At 40.8% G+C, this 20,730-nt stretch overlaps 1 protein-coding gene and 1 long non-coding RNA gene across 2 annotated transcripts in view; one reads left to right on the top strand and one right to left on the bottom strand.

Annotated features, from left to right (window-relative positions):
* LOC306809324 (uncharacterized protein) overlaps positions 1-20,730 on the bottom strand; it is a 303,319-nt gene that overhangs the window by 199,556 nt on the left and 83,033 nt on the right. The gene's annotated exons all lie outside the window — the stretch shown is intronic.
* On the top strand, positions 5,422-20,155 carry LOC306809285. The gene is made up of 3 exons (XR_013776201.1): positions 5,422-5,482; positions 5,659-5,765; positions 19,292-20,155. It is a non-coding gene; the product is annotated as an uncharacterized lncRNA (long non-coding RNA).

The raw sequence follows: 20,730 nt of genomic DNA, 5'->3' as shown, positions 1-20,730 counted from the left end.
CTTCAGCTGTAGTGTGCGAAGGAGATTTGAACAGTGAGTTGAAGTTTTTGTGACAGGAGTTGAGGGTTTAGATGTGAGGGTCTCACAAGTTGAGCTGTCCTGGGAAATCTTTATTTTCAGTCACTCATGTTTAGTTCTTGCCACCTTCCATTCCCATTCTTCCGTTTCCTTTCTGCATCCTCTCCCTCCCTTCCCCCGGCAGTGTGAGCCTTGGAAGAGCTCGGTGCCAGCAGGGCCGCCCGGCCGCGGTCACTGCACCCAGCAGAGGGCAGCGCAGAAGCGGGGACCGGGCAGGGCTGCGGGGCAGCACACGGGAGGACATCGCAGATACGGGACTGAAGGAGAAAGCACTGCTGCCACTCCAGGTGATTCTGATCCCTGCTCTGGCAGCTTAAGGAGCGCTTGCTGCTTTTATGTAAGGTGAATTAGAGTCTGTTTGGTAAGTAAAGCCTTCCATGTGAAATGCCTATTTTTCCCCATATGGAGAAAGTTGTGTTCCCTTCCCTGCTGATGGTCTCAGAAACGAAAAGCAAAATCTGGAAAGAATATTATTGGGAGACATTACCCCATCTTCCTTTCTCCCTTGTTTCTAGAGCAGGAAAGCAAATGCTTTTTGCTCTGAAGGTTCATATCAGTAAAACTCCAAAAGATAGGATAAAAAACAAATTAAGTTTTTTTAAAAACAAAAGTCCTTAGCCCTATTTTATAAAAATTGTTTTGAAAAATGACAGAAAATTCAGAGGAATTGCTCATCATTTCTGCAGCAGGAGCATGGCTTACTGGCTAGAAACAGGACAAAGGTGACAGAGAATCTGTTTAGAAAGCATTGGGAATAGGGATGCCAGGTAAGGTCTGCCAGGAGACAACAAGAGAAAAAAACATGGTTCTGAAGATGGTTTTGAAGGCAGGACAGTACTATGTCTATTGGGGATATATGAACATTTGCCTGTTGGTTAGTTTTCCAAACCCCACACTCTTTATTCCAACTAACAGCGGAATAATCCAGGCAGAGCTTCCTCTCTTTGTGCTCCAAGCCTTTCCTCACCCTCTGAAACCACCAGGAGAGAGGAGGGTGTGATACCATGTGTGGTATTCCCCTGTATAAATTCCATTATGAGGCATTCCACACCCTGCTGAATTCATCCCCACTGCAGGGACAGTCATCTGGGGAAAAAAAAGCAGAAAACCTGAAAGGCTTAGGAAATCAGCAAGCACTCCCCATTTTAGCTTTTTCCTAGCTTTTGAGAATAGAAGCAGACACTGATTCTTTTATGAATCTGGATTAGTGGGCAGCCCAATGTGTCTGTGGGACAGCATGTTCTTTAGAGTTTGGTATAGCAAGTGGGTGATCAGTGTAGGAATTAATATAGAATTGCTATTTTCTTGCAAAAACAGTTCAGTAAATAGGGTCACATATTTTGACTATTCGTCTTTTGAGGTTAGAGCCTCTCTTGTGCTGATACTGTACATGGTAGCTCTTACATGAATGCTCAGTATCTAAACTGATCAAATCACCAACAACATCTTTAGAAAAGGGGAACTGAAGCACCAAGTGATTCAGTGATTTGCTTGAAGTCAGAGAGTGAGATAGTCTGCAGAAAGGCTAGGAATGGAACATAATTCAGGTCTTCACAGCCCTATACTAGAAACTTAACCACAATACCATCCTTCCTGTTTTAGTGGGTTTTGTTTTCTTCTCCAGAATCTCAATTTTCATTTAAACGAAACCCTTGAAATCGGAATTCTTTGATTTTGCACGTAAATTAGACACCACGCTGTCTCTGAGTCTGCTTTCAGATGCAGTGAAACCAGCAGCACTGAGCCAAGTGTGAACCTCTGTCACCCACTTTGACAAAGTATTTGGGTTAGAGTTTGATGCATTTAAACAGGACATGTCCAAGAGATGCAGCTATTGTGACAAGACATTCCCTCACACATCTCCATTCCCATACTATCCAGTCAATAATTTTCTAAGTTAAGAGGTAATATAGTAGGCCTGATGAATACAGCTTCTTATCCTTTTAGTCATCTCTTGCAGATAAAACAGCTACAGATGTGACTCACTTTACACTGGTTTTAGTTATCATGCTATGTATCACTGAAGAACAATGTGTGTCTGGCCAGTCTGTCAGTCACAGTAAATTTATCATTATTAGAACAAATTACATTTTGAGGATGTCACCAATTTGTTGTCAAACCTTGATAAACATCTACCTAGACAAGTCAGATCCCACCCAGAAGGGATGTATGAGAGAAATTAGTGGTTTTATCTTCTAAACAGGATGTGCACATGTGTGCTGGCTAGAATGGAGAACTGCAGGGTTTGGAAATTAAGCAAATTAAGCTTAATTGTGGACTAAGGCTGAGTAACAGCTGAGCCTCACTGTCCCTTAAGTTCCTTTGAATACTACATGTTGTCTGAAATACTTCACTGTAAGAAATATAAACTGCTGTTTTTCAAATAAGCAATAAATTAACTCTCTGAGGCTATGAGGAAAGTTGTTCAGCTGGATATTCTGGAATTATTTTAAATGATGTTAATTACTTTCTCAGGGTAGTTAATGCTGGTTTGCTAGAGCCCAGACTAAATGGATCCTGTCTGATGTTCAGTGGAAGTTCCTTGTTGATATTAACTAAGTCAAATCAAGATTTGCAGTAGTCTCATGAATTCAAATGCTGAGCACTTAACCACATGAAAATGTGGTTTGGGCTTTCTGCATTTCAGTAGTTTAGACATACTTCTTTGTAATTAGTTGAATTTGGGGGGAAGGGTGGGGGAAAGGGAAAGTCTCAAATGGTTGGTAAAAATATTGTGAAAGGGCAGGCTGCTTTCTGGTGGTTTTTGAATGACAAATGTTGTCTAGCTGGATTGTGCATGAGTGTGTCTGTATGTGCATACTCCACAATTGATGAAGGAGCTTTGGATCCCTAAAACTAATGTTGGTGCTAATTTGCAGAGGTAGCAGGGTACTGTTCAGGGAAACTGCAGCAATAAGTACTGGACTGGACATGTTAAAGCAGAAGCATATGAAGCTAGTTTGTCTTCCAGATCACCTACTGGACTACAGAGCTTTCAGTGCTGGCTAGAGGAACACAGCCCTGGAATTTCAGAGCCAGTTGCTAATTTTATTCTAGTCTGGCTGAAATAAAACACTGGAATAATCCTTTCCAGACCGAGCCAGTACAGAGCTCTGCTCCCTTTCCATTGCTTCACTTGCTCCCCAGCACTCTCTCCCTTGCTTGAAACCACACTGTTTCTCCAGCTCCCTGTTCTGGAGACTTTTCAGATCCCAAGCTCATAAAATGAGAGTGGTAACTTGGCACAGGAAAATCAGCTGAGGTGCTGAACAGTGCTGTGGGTTTTGGAGCCAGGGTTATTGTTTGTACATCAGTTGGTGTCCTCAAGAAGATACAGATCCAGATCCATGAAGTATGGGAAAGAGATTCTGACTGTAGAGAGTGGATGGGAGAGTTCATGAGCTGTGAGGAAAAGTTATTTTTGAGTGGGAACATTGAGGATACCAAGAAAAACATCAATTAATAATCCAGAAAGGATATATTTTTTACTATTTCAATGGTACCTTCACTCTCTGCTTTTATAGTTTCCTATTCTTTCAGGCACTTTCTATTCTACCACTTCTCTTAACTTTCAGTGCCAGTTTAGATTGTCCTGTATGATTTACATGATTACAAATTTTCATTTACTGCTGCAGGTGGACAGTGTTGATGATCTTCTTGGTGGGTCCATTATTCCAGAGGCAAATGCTGAGCTTCTATTGAAGTAAGTCAGGGATTGTGGAATCAGTTTTTGATGCATTTTATTCTTGGGCATAATAAACACATGGGTTGGTTTTTATGGTTGGGGTGAGGTAAAGGAAATGATTCAAGTGTTCCTTCATCTTTGGTTTTCAGTCCACAGAAATTGAATAAAATTCATTCTTAATATGGTCAAATGAATCCAAATCTCAGTTCCATTTCTTTGAATGTAGAAAGATTGTACAGTCCAAATTAAAAGGAAAAAAGTGATCTTGTTCTTAAAGTGAACAAAGACCGATCTGGTGCTGTTACAGGAGACAGAATTAGCACACTGAAAGTTGAGAAATGAGAAGGTGATGACAAAGCAGTGTTTTGCAGCTTCTCAGAGAGATTCAGGTGGATAATCTTATTTCTTTCACAATTCACTGAGACACTTTCAGATTATTTGATTGGATTTTTAAAACTTGAAACCATCAAGCCTGGATGACTAAATCTAAATAGATCACCATTAATACTCAAAGATATTCCCTGAGCATGGTATGCTCACCTCTGTATTCCTACTGTGATTGTAATCTACCTTCACTGACAGATCTTTTTTCCAGTTGCAGTCAAATCCCAAATCATAAACCACCAAATTCTTCTGATGATGGAATACATTAGGTTCTGCAGTATCTAATAGCTCCTATACCAAACAAATAGAAACTACTGAATGTGCACCTTTTATTCTACTGTACAGATTGATCCAATGTAGATTTTATTACTGGCTTATGCTCTTCAAAGGATTGAGAAGTTATCCAGATTTTTGTTCTTCCTCTGTCCCTGGAGAAAGGATAGGTTCTGATAGGTGGATCAATAGTTTTCTTCAGAGGACAAATATTAATTCCTCATTTGCCAGGAAAAAAAAAAAAAAAAAAAGAAAAAAAACCCACCATAATTGCTCTTGTGGAAAAAGAATTGGATTTTTTTCTTCAGACATTTTCTCTCTCCAGATTTATTGCAAACCTCAGCCAATTTTACATGTGAACTGAACAAGCTGAGTGCAAAATGGATTAGCTTCACCTATGTTCCAGCTCCAGGAAAATTTCTAGGAATCAGGAGAATAAGCTGACAGTTTCTGATGAAAGATAAAAAAGTCCTTTAAATGTAGAATTTTTGGCATTTGATGTTAAAGAAACATCACCCAACAATATTAATGAAGCATTTTCTAATTTTAGAAATATCTTTATTAGTTACATACAGACCCCACCACACACATTTTGGATTAATTAAGAAGAAATATTATATTATGTAAAATTAGTGTAACTTAGCATGCAGGCCTTGATGTCCTCTATCAGGAAATTAGATAATTAAGAATATGAAAGTGGGAAGAGTGCCCAGCCTGGAGGGTTTCCTGCAGGAGCTCTGGAGAGATCTCACGAAGTTGCTCTTGTAGGGAGGGTTTCTATCTGTGGTGACTCACTTTTCCAGGGCCACTTTGTCCTCTGAGAGTGCAAGAAGTCCTATTGTCACTTATATTAAACTGGAAATGAGTGCTGTTCTGTATTTCAACTGCAGATCTATTTCAGTTCACAATAACGTCACAAGAAAATACTGGCAAAATTTCTGATAATGAGTCTAGAGGAAGCCTTACCCTTAATCACATAAATTGAATTGAGCTTGCCAAGATGACTTTCAAAATCTTACTGTACATGTAGGAAGTGGCCTGTGATGCCTGAAATTCTAACAGGTAATTTTAATACACCTTTACTGACAGAAAAGCATTTTGGAAAGGTAACTGGAGCTATTCTTACAGGAGAACATTTTAAATTTGTACTTCTCCTTAGTTCTTTGATTCAGCTGCCCTGTACTGGCTCTGTCTTATACCACTGGAGTATGGACTGAGTTACCTCTCCGTTTTTGCAGCAGTACTAAAACTGTGTCTGTGACCTTCAGGATTTAATTCTAAACAAAATGATCTGTATATTATTGGCACTGCAGCCTCATCCAACATAAATTAATACAGCCTTCAGGTAGGTGCTGATTAGTCCATATCTAACTGAAGTTCCATAATTAGGTTTCTCTAATTAGCAGTCTGAAAATTCAGATTAGCTGTGTGATAACTTGTAAAGAAAAAGCAGATATAATTCTTCCCATGCCAAGTTTTGGGACTTTTTCCCTCAAGAGCTTTTATAGGCAAATAGATACAATTAAGTACCTGCTACAATACTAGCAAGAAATACGAATGAACATATGAATGTAAATTTAATGTAAATTTAAATATTGTTCTCTTTCTCATTACTTCCCATATAAATAGGTTAATAAAATCTCTTCTTGGGTCTGTAAAAAAGGTTAAAATACAGGGAGTACTTTTTACAGTTAGATCCTTTGTATATACAGTGCTGTCCTTACCCTTGGCAAAGGTGGAGCAGTTACAGACAAGGTGTTGCACATCCTGAGAGGTTTTCAGAGCTTCAGAGGCCGGCCAGACACTTAGGATTTCTGGCTACATTAAAAATGCCCCAATATCTTCCCAAGTCCATGCTCAGAGTCAGTGCTCTGGTCAGGTGGAAATTTCTGTGAGTTTAGACTTCTTCACTAAAGACTTGGCAGGAGTTTCATCAGAGCCTTTCAGATTTCCCGTTCCAGTGGTGCATAAACACAGCAACAATAGTACAGTGGCTGTGTTCTTTGGAAGTGGCTCAGAAATTGTTTTCTTTGTTGTGCAAGGTGAACATTTTGTTCTGTAGTTGGTGCTGTTGTGCACGTGGTGTATCACATTAGGAATGTGATGGATGTGCTGTGGCTATAGGAGGATAGGAGGATGCAAATGTGACTTCACATGCAGACTTGACTTCTGCATCCAAAATGCTGTCAGTGGCAATTAGGCAGAGATCTCCAAGTAGATGTTTTTTAGCAAAATGGAAAAGCAGGATTGCACCCAGAATAGAGCAGTCCTGACCTTAGATCTACTGCTAAAAATAGCCTGTTTTTGAAGAGATTAAGGACAAAGACATTCAAAGCTCTCTTCTAGATACACTTGCATTACAAATTTTTAATTAGCTGCCTAACTTCTCCAGTTTAGTTCTGGTTTTATTTCCTTGCATATTTTATCCTTCCTTTCTTAGTGTACCATTTTCCCCAGGACAGTCATTGACTGACCATTGGGTCGGAGACCAGGGGAGCCCCAGGGAGGGGCTGCCAAGAGATCCCTGCATTGGAGAGTTTAAAGTGTCAGGGCTGGAAAAAGCAATTTGCCTGGATTAAAAAAGTCCTCACTTCTTGCTTGCTCATGGGCAAGGCTAAATATACTAATACACTAAAAATAGCTCACCACTAATAAGGGTGCATTGTGATATTCCAGCAGTAAGTCATAGCATTCCACGCTTTTCCTCCTCTGTTTCTATGAAGTTCTATTTAAAACTTGGTCCAATACAAACAGACACACACTCAGAAGAATGCATTTAATCTCAGTGGCTGCATTTACCATCAGAGTTGGTAATGTTTCCTGAAACTGGTTTCTGATCCCCCGAAAGGCTGTGGGTTTTTCTTCTTCTTTTTTTTTTATCTTTCCTTTTTTTTTTCAAAGGTTAATTTCAGGGAAACTGAACTACATACATGAAACTCTGTGCAGATAAATTGTGGCATCAGGGGTGTAACCTGTGTGTGACCTGCCTCCAGTTCCATGAATTCCAGTGAATTCCCAGTTTCTGCTAGCAGGTGGCAGGCAGATCTGAGTGTGGCTATTTTCTGTTCATTTTGAACCAATGTGTGGTTGTGATGGTGGGGAAAGAGTAGGAGGGCTGTGATCTGGGGGAGAGGGAGACACTGGACTGGAGCCTGGGGAGGTAAAACCCATTGGCTGTCAGGGATTTGCACTCATTGAGTTGTTTCAGGTCATATATGAATCCTCTTCATGTGACAGACCTGTTGCACAAAACTCAAGAGTGGTACAGCCTGCAGGGCTTTTGCAAACTGATCATCTCTCATGATTCACACAGCATCCTTTTTCTGCTCTGCCTAAGATGATCTCTCAAATGTGATCTTCAAAACTGAATCTGGCTTCAAAAAATGACCCACAAGCAGAGTTTTGTGCAGCATAAAAAAGAGAAAGTGATCCCGAGTGTCTGAAGCTGCCAGTGAAGGCTGCCAAAGCAATTCTTGCTGAATGAACTGCATGTTTGTACTGGTTATTTAGAAACAGCTTTAAAAGACTTTCTTAATTTCACTCATACCTTAACTTGGAGACACACAGTGTCACTGGCAACTTCCCAGAAGCCCTGTAGCTGATTCTAATTTACATAAACTATTCTGCATACTGCTATATGCAGACAGAAACAGGGTTTTGTTTCTTCCCTTATCTCTTCCCAGCCCCCTTCTCTAGGCTCGGGAAATATGACAGATGCCTGTACAGGCAGAAGCAGATTTGGGAAGGTCTGTGCATTTTTCACCACTGGGTTTACCACACTGAGGAGCCCTCCATGACTGGAGACAAGTTCTCGTCACTGGGGATTTAGTAGCCATTCCCCTCTGAAAATGGGATTTCAGTGCAGTCCTGAGGCTGTGCAGAGAGCCCATTACTGTTCCAGAGAATCATTACCCCATTTCTTTTTCTGTTCTCCTAATTAGGAGTTTGCATTTCAGTAGAGCACGTACCACAGCCTTCTTGCCATCCTGTACCCAGGTACACACACCACACTGATGGTATGTGGTTACAAAGCCAAGAACTGAAAAACTGGGCAATATCAGATTTATATTTGCATATGCAACCTGAAATCTGCCCACTCACACATGTGTGCACTGACTGACACAGGGGTGCTGGGGAAATGTGTGATCTCAACTCTCACAAAACTAGGACAGAATTGGCAGGAAACACAAGGAAGGCCCTATCTCAGTTTTAAGGGCTGGAATTTGCAAACAATTTTATTTTTTAACACGGTTTTCTAGATAATGTTGTGTTCTACAAAGAAGAAACTTCGCTAGCATTCCATAATAGTTTTTTAAAATACAAACTTACTGTTGTTTTAATTATGTTAATTGCCAAAAAGATAATGTGCTGCACGTGGGAGAGCAGGACTCTCCCAAGTGCTCAGTGTCGACATCATTGAGTTGAGGTAGGATGGGCTTGCAGAACTGAGGTTCCCCCTGCTTTTCTGGATCTTGGAACTCCTACTTTACTTAAAATTAATCACAAGACACCAGAAGTGTTCAAATTTTGAAGACAAGTGCTTTTGTACTACTGCATCTGTCTGTGCTCACAAGGCACACACTGCCAGCATGCTGGTCTCTAAACAGATGAGCTGAGCAATGCAAAGCATCTGTGCAGGTCAGGGATGACTCAGACAAATCTGAGTCAATGGAGAGAAGGAGGCAGAAGGGGCAGTATTTCTACCATCTGAAGTGAATGTATTGAAACCTCATGAAAAACATATGTGGCCTTTTGGAAAGTGTCTCTGTGCAACTGCATCCACAACATGTAGAATGATAAAATCATCTCCCGAGCTGAGTGGAATGGCAGGGCTGAAGGAGAGCTGTAAATAAAGTGGTAGGCGGTTTCCTGCTAAAACTCCCCTGCATGTCCAAGAACCCACTGTGACTCAGCCGTTGCAGTCACTGGGAACTCAGCACAGACACCCTTTTCTAGTTGGGTGGTTTTACTTCTCTTTTTGTACCATACCAAGAGGGGCTCCATTCATCCCTGGAGGAATGAAATTGTGAAAATATGTCCCATTACTTTTTATTGTTTTAAGGTAATGATCTCACAGCAGACCCAACAGGACTGTTCAGACTTCTTGTCTGGTTAGCAGTGACCCCAACCCATGCCTGCAAAATGATATGCCTGCATGGATCTTTCATGTGAAAGTTCTTGGGACTTATATTCACATACTTTTACTGGGCTCTTACATGCATCTCTTGATGGCCTAAAAATCAAATTTTTGTTACTTCCATGTGCAAGAATACTCAGAAATTACCTTTTTTTTCTTTTTTTCTTTTGCTTAAGATCCTTATGCTTCTTTCTTTACACTTCTGTTTCTACCTTGTCTCTTTTCCTCCACAGTCCTTTTTCTTATTTGATTTATTGTACTCCCTCTGCGCTAGTCCCAGCTAACTCATTGGTTTCCTCCATAATAGTGCTGGAACGTTGTCCCATCTGACCTTTCTCTGTGTGAACAAATACCTATGGACCAGGTTTAATATTTACTCCACTCTGGTTTTTTCTGCTTTCCAGCCTGATGTTATCTAAATGACCCTTTAATTTCTGTTTAATGCCTCTTTTAGTTTCAAGATCCGGTTTGCCTTTTGCTTTCTTTCTCTCTATTATATTAAGTATACTTTGTACTGGTTTTTTTTTTTTCCTTCTGAGAATTGTCTGCTTTCTCCAGAGTTTTCAGTTTGGCATCTGAAGGTTATCTGTGGTTCCTTGTTAGTGAACTTCCTTTCTGGGAAGTTCAGCCTCCTTGTATTCTGACTCAAGTCATTAACATCAAAGGACATTCTTCTCTTTCTTGCAAATTCCTATAACTACCCACTTTTCTTCTCTTTTCTGTTCCCCAATCCCCTCCAGTGCCCCCCACAGCACTGCTCTGCAGGGCATGGCCTTGCCAAAGCTGACACTCAGCCAAGTCCTCACAGAGGTGAGTGATGGAGGACTTGGTGTGTTTTGCAGCCCTCTCTGAAAAGCAGGAGTCAGGGTTTTCCTACGTGCACCTGAGGAGCTGGTGCCAGGAAGGAACTGAGATTATTGCAGAGGTCAGAGGGAGCTGAGGGGTCTCTGGCACTGGAGATCTGCCACTGGAGAAGTGGGGTGAGGGATACAGAGAACACTAGGTCCAAAGGCAGGGGGAGCTGACATCCATGCATGGAAGTGCTGGAGATTGGCATAGATGAGGGGACTCAAAGGCAGAAGGGGCTGGGGCTCACCATCTATCAGAGATGGTGGCATCAGCTGGGATTCTGGCTTGGGGACCAAGGACACACAATGACCTGCCCCATCCTGCCTCCTCCCAATGAACTGCCCTAAACTCCTTTTTTTTTTCTCCCAGAAATAGTGTTAGCACATAGTACATCCTCTTCCAAATAGCAGGTTTAATAGACAATCTGATCACTCTTATACCCACACTACATGATAATTTCATTTCACCAGGTGACCAGAACTCTCTTCTTCCTCCTCCTCTTCTTCCCCCACATACTCTTATTTTAAGTATATTAGTACTTTGGGAAAATTATGGGCTACCTGGGTGGCAGCCTACAAATCTCAGTGGGTGCTGAGATCATGCCTTCTGAGAAGAGCTCACCAGAATGACCAGTGAGGGCAGTGAGTGGGCAGAGCCCAGTGCTGGGAGTGCTGCACCTCCCAGCATCCTGCAAGGTGCTTGTTGCCTGTGCCTGTGACAGGACAGCCTGTGCTCACGTCAGAGAGGGAAAGTGCTGCACCCTTACTGGTCATGGTGAGTCATTTGCACCTTCTGCTACATCTGGCATGAATTTCATTTTGAGTTATTCCTGTGCATCATTATTTTCAATATTTCCTTCATCAGAAGCTGGAGCCACAGAGGTGAAAATACATTTACCGGAATCTGTCATTAAAACTGACAGCCAGTTCTCATTAGAAGTAAAAGAATCAGGTTTTGAACAGCACTGAACAGTGCCATTTTCAAGTAGTGCATGTGGAGTAAGACTATTCATCAGAAATACTAAAGAGAATATAATCTCAGGTATTCAAATGCACCTGCCTGTACTTTTCCCCTATTAGAGTTGAAATCAAGCAAGGAAACCTACTCGGGGGACAAGTCCAATTAACCGTGAAAAAGGGGAATTTACCAGATGACTAGCAAGCCTGTTTTAATTTAAAGGGAAATTTGTGTCACTCTTTTGTCTTTACATAACACTGTGTGCAACTTAACACTAAGCATTAGCTTCAGGGCTTTTGTACCACCTTGGATTACATCCACAGTCTTGGTCTCACCCATACTGTGAGGTTGCCAGTGTCTCTTTTGGCCATCCAGATTTATGTCAATTATTTAGGGTCTCAAATAACTGTACTGTAAACTCCTGGACTACTCAGAGGACATGCTCTGCCTTCAAATACACACCTTTGTTGTGGCTTGGAAAACCTTCCACCAGGACTTTACCTTAGTGCCTTCTCTGTTTTTTCTTGTGTGTGTATTGGAGTATTTTACAGGGACAGATTTAACAGGAACTTGGACTTGGTTTTTCAAAGGAATTAGGAGCAAAATTTTATTTATTTGCACACTGCAAAGGCTTTCTGCTGAAATAGAAAATTTCACTGAGAAATAAGATAGCCAGACCAACCCTCACTGGAACTGTGTCTGTTTATATTTGAATCTCTTGTTTGGAGGAAGTTCTCTTTTTACCTATAATACTATGCAAGTTCCTACAGAAGTCAGTTCAATGTTAGTATTACTCAATTTCTGAAGAAATAATTTGGTTTTGTGTTTTGAAAACTTACTGCCAAGCCCCCTCTGCTGGAGGGAAAAACCATATTTTTATCCCTGCATGTTGAAGACATCTAGTAAAAGCATTGCAGCTTATTACTGTGCAAGTAATTACAGGTTCAGAGTTCACAAGATCTTTACTAGCTTTCTATCATTATCTATCATCTCTCATAAGTTGTGCTTTAGAGAAAAGTCTGGATGATCTCTGCAAATTTATTCAAATTATTCCATCTCAATGAATCAGTGTGTTGAAAATTCACCTTCTCAATTAATTCTTTTATCATCCAAGTTATTTTCAGTAGTGTCCACCCTCTTCATCCCCCTGCAATATTGTATGTATTATTTACATCCTTTGTCAGCAACCATTACACACTGTAAGAGTCAACTCACATAATACAGCAAACAGGGAAAATCTGACTGCAAGAAGTCCACATGCTCTTCCAAGGCAATCCAAACTGCAGAGGTGTGCTTGTCTTTCTGACTGCTCTGCTTGTCTCTCAAGTGTGACAAGAGCAGGACACTCATGGTGAAAGACAAGACCATGCACTGGTTAAACCACACTCATCATTTGTGTATGACAAACCCTTTTGCAAGGACCAGCTTTACATTTATAAATCAGGAAACAGGCACAGCAAGCAAAGACAAGCCAGTAGCTGCAGCATTGAAAGAGGACATGGATTTCAGCCCTGCTCTGAAACACACTACCTGGTGAACTTGTTCTAGTTAATTAGGTTAAAACCCAGAAAATAAGTGTGTCACAACATTGAGCATGGACCAAGAAAAGTTGGAGGTTTCTGAGATGAAGTGCTGAACCTGTTTATCATCCTCTGTGATGTACATTGAGAGTACTGAGTTTCTTTGAAAGGAGATTAAAAGCAGACAGTGTGCCATGCAAGCAGCCAGTAAGGAAATATTGCCTACAGAGCTGAAGCTTTTCCCCCTTGAAACTGTTCAAAAATCGGTCTCTGAAGAAAGGCAGTCTTTTAAAAACAGAGCAAGAGAATTTGTATTTCAGATGAAAACATGAACTAATTGAAGTTTCCTAGAATATACTTTAAGTACAGCATGTGAGGTTAAATGAGTATTCAGCCTTAGCTGTAGTAGCCAAATAAATATTAGAGGTAACAACAGAAAGAACTAGCCCTGAGTTCTAGGGGAGTTAGAGAACCCAGCCTATCTTTGGAAACTGATGCCCAACAGAGCAGAGGGTTAAAAACAAGTAGTCTCAGTTCTCCTATATGCAACATTTTTTGACTATGCAACATTTCCTGGCTGATGAAATGCAGCTGCAGTACCTCCCAGGTGTAAATCATCTGTTGGTTTATAATTTCAATGTAATAAAGAGTTCCCTTTCCTTCTTACTGAGAAGGTTTTATTGCAGGGCCTGTGCATACTGAAGGAAGAAGAGGGGAAGGGGGTGGGAGAGATATCAGGAAGTGTTTCAGTCCCAAGCAGTAGGTTACTAGAGTGAGCTCTGCAACAGGGGGAGCACCATCCTGCTGAGGCATTTGGGCATGCTTAGGTACACCTCAGAGTTTCCAGGTCTGCAGTGGGGTCTCATCCCACCTTCACAAGACTCCTGTGCTGGTATGATCAGAGCTAGCCTGCTTCTAGATAGCAAACTGTGCCCAGCCAAGTTGTAGCACTTAGTGAAGTGCTGGAAAAGCAAGCAAAAGTTCCCTCCTGCCACTCAGTGGGATGTAGGACAGGACTGACCCAGGACACAACTTATCTCTTTCCAGAGGCCTTTTCATGCAGAGCCTGCTCATTTCTTACCATCTGAAATGCACATTTAGGCAGAGCTGCAACATGAAGATGCAACTTTAGAGCTCTTGAGTTGAGGCATGACATATCCAGACATTTATAGACAATATAAACACTTGAATGAAAAGCAGCAAATTAAAATCATGACAAAAACTTGTTCTTCAGTATAAGCCTGCAAGAGACAGCCACCAGGAAAGATGAAAGCATTGCTCCTAAGGCATGTATCTAACTTTTCTGATGAAATAATAAACAATACACTCTTTCCTACTCACGTACCAAGAATTTAACCAAGCTTAGTGTAAGATTACAGGCCATAAACGATAATTTGAAGACATTGCACAAGACATTGCATGAAAAATGCTTGGAATTCAAGGACAGAAACTTTTCCTGCAGTTTATGAGTAAGAATTTCATGGCACTGCTCCTTTTATGACTTTACATGTACTCTTTACAATGTTATCAGTTCACAACACTCCACAGCTGTGTGACAGAAATTGCAGAAGTATGGGTGGAGGGAGCTTTATTGCTTTACATCTGGGAAAGGCAGCCTTTAGGAGAAAATACATCTATCTATTGTACAGATCAAGAGATGAATGAGAAAGATTCTCCAATTGCTTTCAGTTCTGTTTCCCTTGGCTGGAATTTGTGTTTTCCCCAGACAATCATGTGTCCAGCCAGAACTCAGGGTACTACTATGACATTTTTAAGAAACAGAAGGGAAAGTTGCCACAAGCAAAAGGGACATTCAGCAAACACTGCCAGTTTTGAGTAAAATGTGGCACTATTTAAATGAACTCCTGTGGCTATAAACTTCAGAGATTTTCTTAATAAGGACTGTTCCTCCCAGTTTTGATTTTGCTAGTGACCATTACTCAGGCTGATACAACAGGAGGTCTGAAGTGTGTAGCATTTTCAGAAGGCACTGTGTACCCATCAAAAAAGGGAATACAGCCCTCAGTCAGAAGAATCAGTGATTAATACTGAGCAGCACTGGTTTTATGAGCAGTATACTGTTATTTAACTGGGCCAGCCAAAGTGTTTTGTGAACTGTCCACATTATGTATTCTGAGTCTGCCTAGATACTTGAATGCTTAATTTTTCCAGGCAGGGAAGAGCAGTGGAACTGGAGAGTGATTTGAGCCAGCCCAGTTGCATTTGAAAAATGTCTGCCAAAGGTATTAATTCCTTCATCAATATGCTTAACTGCTGTTCACAGACCTGGATGGAGGTAAAAAAGGGGCCTGGAGAATATTTTTGCTATCCCCAGACACCTACTCAAGTATTTAATTTGCCAGAAATGAATGTAAAACTGATTCCATTAAATGGCAGTATGAAAGCAGTAGTGAGTGTGCTTCAGCCTCCTTAGCTCCACTGGAGAGTGCTGGAAGTTCTTGTGGTCTGGAGTGGACTGAAACACACTTTTCCCAGCAAAGGGAGAGCCAGAGGTACCAGAATGCAAATAAACCAATGGTCTGTATCAAACGGTAGGGTCAACTCTTCAAGTCTCCCTCTGCCTTAAAAATCTACAAAACAAAAATTAAAATACATAGCCCACATTTATCATGGTTATTAGTAATCACAGTATTATTTTTATAGGAGTCTAGATAACATATTGGCAAACCAGAGATATCTGCAGGTAAGAAAAAGAAACTTACATGTGGTGCCTTTCACTTTCACCCGACGTGATTTCCCATAAATGAAGCTGTAACCGGCAGTGGAGCCCAAGATCTGACAAGCTTTGCCTTGCAAATGCAAGGTCATGTGTTGCCCTTTTCTGTTCTCAAGTGTCTATTGTCTGACATCTGTACTTGTTCAAACTGTAGCAGAGCTACAGCTCTTGAAATGCTCCTGTGTAAAATTTTGAAATTGCTTGAATAGAAATGCTTGATGTTTGGAATGTCAGAACTCCAAAGGTGCAACCAAAAATGTGCACAGTGTCCTGCCAGCTCTGCACAGCCACTCTGTGACAGTTGCATGAGTCTGAGGCACCATCTGCACTGAACTGTAAGAGCCTGGTTGGCTCTTACAGTATTGACAGTTTCTATTTTGAACAAACAAGCACTGATGGCTTTTGCAATAGAGTGCACTACGGCAAGTCTGGGTTTGTGGGCTTGTCAGGTTTTGAAAATAAGGCATACTGGGTTTGCATTTATCATTTATGGCTGCTTTTCATGACAAGCTGAAAGCCTGCTAAGTTTTTGGCAATATATTTCGATCTCTGATGAGTCATTGTTTTGGTTGTATTTGAATTTCAAGCCCAAGTTTTGTTGTTTAGTATGGAAGGCTGCCCTGTATATAGCTACACTCAGAAACAACCATTGTGTTGCACAACTATGTGCAATCTTCTAGCCTTCTATAAAAATCAAATATTTTCATATGAGTCATTAGTAACTATTTAAATATATTCAGGTAGATAAATGTTCTTACATTTGACTCACTGCAGACTGCATATAACCATTAATTCAGTAAGTCAGCTTACCTGTACATAAAAAGTTGTTTTAGTATTTTTCCTTGAAGTAGGTCCTTTTCACAGTTTCTTTATATGTTCCTCTGCTTCATGTGGTTTTCCTGTTTCATTCATACCATGAGGTTCTAAAGTCTCACTGGAAGGAGCTGATTAAAATGTTGGAGCACCAGTAGGTATATTTACCTTAACAAAAGCTGAGTTTTGAGATGCTCATGGATCAGTTGTCAGTGATAGCTGTTCAAGATAGCAAATACCTGCAATAAAATTCTGATCTTCATTCCATTAAATTCATATTTGACCTGGCATATTCTGGTGATGCCTGTAGAGGCTACCTGGAACAGAGGCTAGACAGTGTTAGAGGAATGAAGTAGGTATTTATTAAAAGGCCTTCAAAGGATACACCTTGGGCACTGCAAGAGCCTGGCTGTGGCTACACCCAAGATGAACCCTGAGTCGAGTGTTCACACTTTTGCAAGTTTTGGTCCATTTACATGGGGTTAATTGGCCAGTTACAGCTCCAGGTTATGTAGTCCCATCCTCCCAGACTGCTTTCCACAATTCACTGTTGTTTACACCTTTTGGGCCTGAAGCTGCAATGGTGTCCTTGGTTCTCAGGCTGGAAAAGGATTGTTTTGTCTAACTGAACTCTGAAGAGAACTTGCTAACACTTTATATGAAGTTCAGAGTTACTAGTGCAGTACAAAATGTGGAAAATATGAAAGCTAAAACAAAGGCATGGGCTTAGTGGAAAAAAATGGGTCTAAATTAGAGTTTCAGCATAGTGCTTAACAGAAGGTGCTGTACAAACTACAAACTAAAACCTGTGATCAAAATGACTTAAATCAAGAGGTGGAGGCAGTTTGTGACATTTTAATGTCAAATTGTATTTTAAAACGTGACATTTCCCTATGGCTCATAGAGGTCTTTCTGAAATGAGCTGATGAGATGTCTTCCCATTGGTTCATGCAGTCTTGTGTCCTGACTTTTTAAATAAATTAAAGAAATCTAAGAATGTGAAAACATACTTCATCAATTATACATTGAGTGTTCTGATTTAGGAAGAACTCTGTGATTTAACATGACATTTTATATCTTCTCTTAGACCTATTAAGAGATAAGTAGGCCTTGTATATCCATATACTAATGTGACTTTCATCCAAAATTATTCATTCATTCACTCATGCCAGTAGTTGCAGAGCAATCTGCTATTTGCAGGGGGTATGGCAATAAATGCATTCTTCATCCAGGACTGTAAGTACTTCTGGGTTTGAATCTTGCCTTACAGAATGCACACTATAATAAGAAACTGGAAACTCAAGCTTCTTTAGGTCCCAGTCCACCTATGCAGACAAAACCATGTAAGTGCTATTGCTGAGCAGTTTCAAAGTTTCACTACTGTTGATTACCTCTTTATATTGTTTTTGCTTTTTTAGTCATTCAGCTGTTTGTTGTAAATCCATGCCTGGGGTCCCCCTGCAGAGCAGCACAAGGCCAGCTGTTCCTCCAGCTGTGATTTTTGCTTTTTCTTTCAGTTCCAGGACCTTCCTGCTGTGCCCTTGGCAGCATCCTCCCCTCCAAGGCAAATCCTCTCCCCTCTGGCTGTTACTGCAGCACCAGGTGAGTTAGGACACCATTGCTCACAAGCACTTGATGAAGAAGATGCCACTGCTGGTTGGGTGCCCTGTGCCCAGTCCAGGATCCTTTTTGTCTGCATCCCTGGGCAATCACATGGACAAAGCTTTAATCACAGCTTCATACAGAACTAAATGCAGCCTTTTTATACACAGATTCTCTGATCTCAGAGCAAAATTTGGTTAGCAAAGGACAGTCATGATGTGTGTCTGAGGTGATACTCCATGGGAATACAGGCAACAAACATTGGCCAAAGCACAGGGAGTAGTGAGGACAATTCACTTTTCACATGAATTATCAGCCACTGTTTGGTCTGCTTGGTTGTGCAAGCTGCAGCTGCCACCAAAGCTGCTATTAAATGTGTGAAGACTCTGCAGAGTAATACCACACACAGAGGTGTGGGCTTTCTCTTCTCTGGCTCCCTGTAGCTCTTGGATCCTCACTTCAAACTTTCCTCATCATGTAGCTTGATGCTAACTTCTGAAGGCTTTTTCCTAAATGAATGCATGTGTATGCTGAATGTGAGATTGGTGTCAAATTCTTGAGTTATTATATTAAAATTCTGAATTCCTTTCAATTGTGCTCTAACATTTTATTAATTTGAGATTACTTTGATTGGTGTTGCTGTAGCTATGAAGTTTTTAGTTTAAAAAAGGTAAAGTTCATAGGAGAGATGGTCTTTTTGATTGAACCTGAGAAGGATCTTGCCTGCATGAAAATTTGACTATTAGTAAAAGCCAATTCCTACTAAGCACCAGAAATTAATTTCATGAATTTCTGACAAGGCCTTGAATATTGCAGAATCCTGCCAATGTATGCTCTGGAATGGCTGTAACTTCTCAGCATTACTGGCTTCTCTGTAGGTTTCTGTTTGGTAACTCAGATTTTAAGTTTTTGGAAGTAAAATGCCACTCTTTTGCTTACTGTTCTTTAGGGAAATTATTCTTCTGTCACATTGCTTAATGGATGCTGACCATGCCAATGTCAGAGTGTATTTATGCAAAGGCAGCAGCTGTCAAGGGAAGGCACTGTGATCTGTACTCCCCAACACTGGTTAGAGGGACTCTCCAGTCTTGTTAAGTTTTTGCTAAGTATCCAGTTCTTCTATAAAGTGAAACTCAGTCACAAAGGGAGTGACTGAAGTCTCCTAGCTACTGGCCCAACTTCAGTCAGGATGAAGACCTAATGCTTTGGATGCCATTCATATTTCCTATTTAAAGAGTTCTTTTTTTCTTGTGCAGGAGTTCAAATAATCCCATCTGGAAGCCAGCTCTGCAGACAATTTCCAGAGCAGCAAGCAATACTGGTAAAGACCAAGCAATACTGGTAAAGACTGATTAATTAATTTTTTTCTTTAATCCTGTCATAGTCCTATTCCAGAGAACACTGACATTTAATTTACATGCCAGCATATTTATACTATGGAAAGAAACAAACAGGTGACACCCACTTCTGCAGAACACAACTGGAGTTCTCTAAGTACTTCCTCTAAGTATTCTTTGTAAATGAATGAGTCAGCTATGCAGGACAGCATCACTGTTCTCACAGCCTGCAGGCTCTGTGGCAGGGATGTGTGGCGAGTGACAGGAACTGGGTAAGTTTGCATGCCAGTGGGAGCAATGAAATAATTTCTCATGCTAAGGCTGGCTGTACAAACTGAGGTTTTCCCACTTTCTGAGGAGATGCTGTTTTTCCTCTCCACACACTGGGTGCTGCAGCTGGCAGCTCCTGGCAGCTGCAGGAAGGCTCTTGCCATAATCCTCTACTGATTCCACTAAGCATAAGCTCACATGCAATGTAGAGCATCTATCTTAGGTTCTCAAGGAAAAAAAGCACTGGTGGATGCTTTGCTAACACTTTAGTTGACAGTATTTGGCACAAAAGTTAGGTCACTGTATCTTGGAGTGACTCCTCTGTCACTCTTAAGTGCACATTTTGGCTTGATTACACCACGGGAAATGCCAGACTCTCGTTGTTGCAAGTAGAGCGATTCTGATGTTTATCACTCACATTTACCTGCCCTTTCCAAGTCACAGCTAAAATACCACTTACTCAGAGCCACCTCCTAATTCAAACCTTGGCAGGTTGCACCTGGAGTTTTTCTGTTTCAGCATATGACTTTGCTAGCTACAGGTCTTTTGAAATTCCTGGTCAGTATCCATCTGCCAGACTGCTCTGTCCCAAAGCATAAATTACAAGCAGCTGATGTTAGGGATGTAAATACAACTGACTTCCAACCCATTAATTCCAACTAATTGATCTATTAATTTCAAATCATTAATAAAGTCCAGTGGTGATGAGATAGTCTAAAAAATACCTTGAAGGATGAAGACTTCAGTCAGCATGTCCACATTGCATCTTTTATGTAATGCAAAACTAACACCAGGAACAACTAAATTTTATATTCTTGTGTTTGTGTTATATTGTTATGTGTGCAATGTAAGATAATAAATCTAAATTAGGCCAGATCTCTTGAAGGTCAAACCCAACACTGTATGTGTTAAAAGGTGACCTTTAGTGAAGTTTCATATGAATACCAGAGAAAGGAAGACAGTCTTAGACCCCTCACTTCCAGAGTAATGCATTATCTTAAAGGATGGTTTTCACAGTTTTCTTCTGTAATCCTGAGCTCCCATGTGCTGCTTCTTTCTGCTGAGCAAGGATATTAAAGGCTCAGTCA

This window comes from Erithacus rubecula (genome assembly GCF_903797595.1).
Source record: "Erithacus rubecula genome assembly, chromosome: 17".
Lineage (NCBI taxonomy): Eukaryota > Metazoa > Chordata > Aves > Passeriformes > Muscicapidae > Erithacus > Erithacus rubecula.
This window is presented reverse-complemented; position numbering and strand designations above follow the sequence as displayed.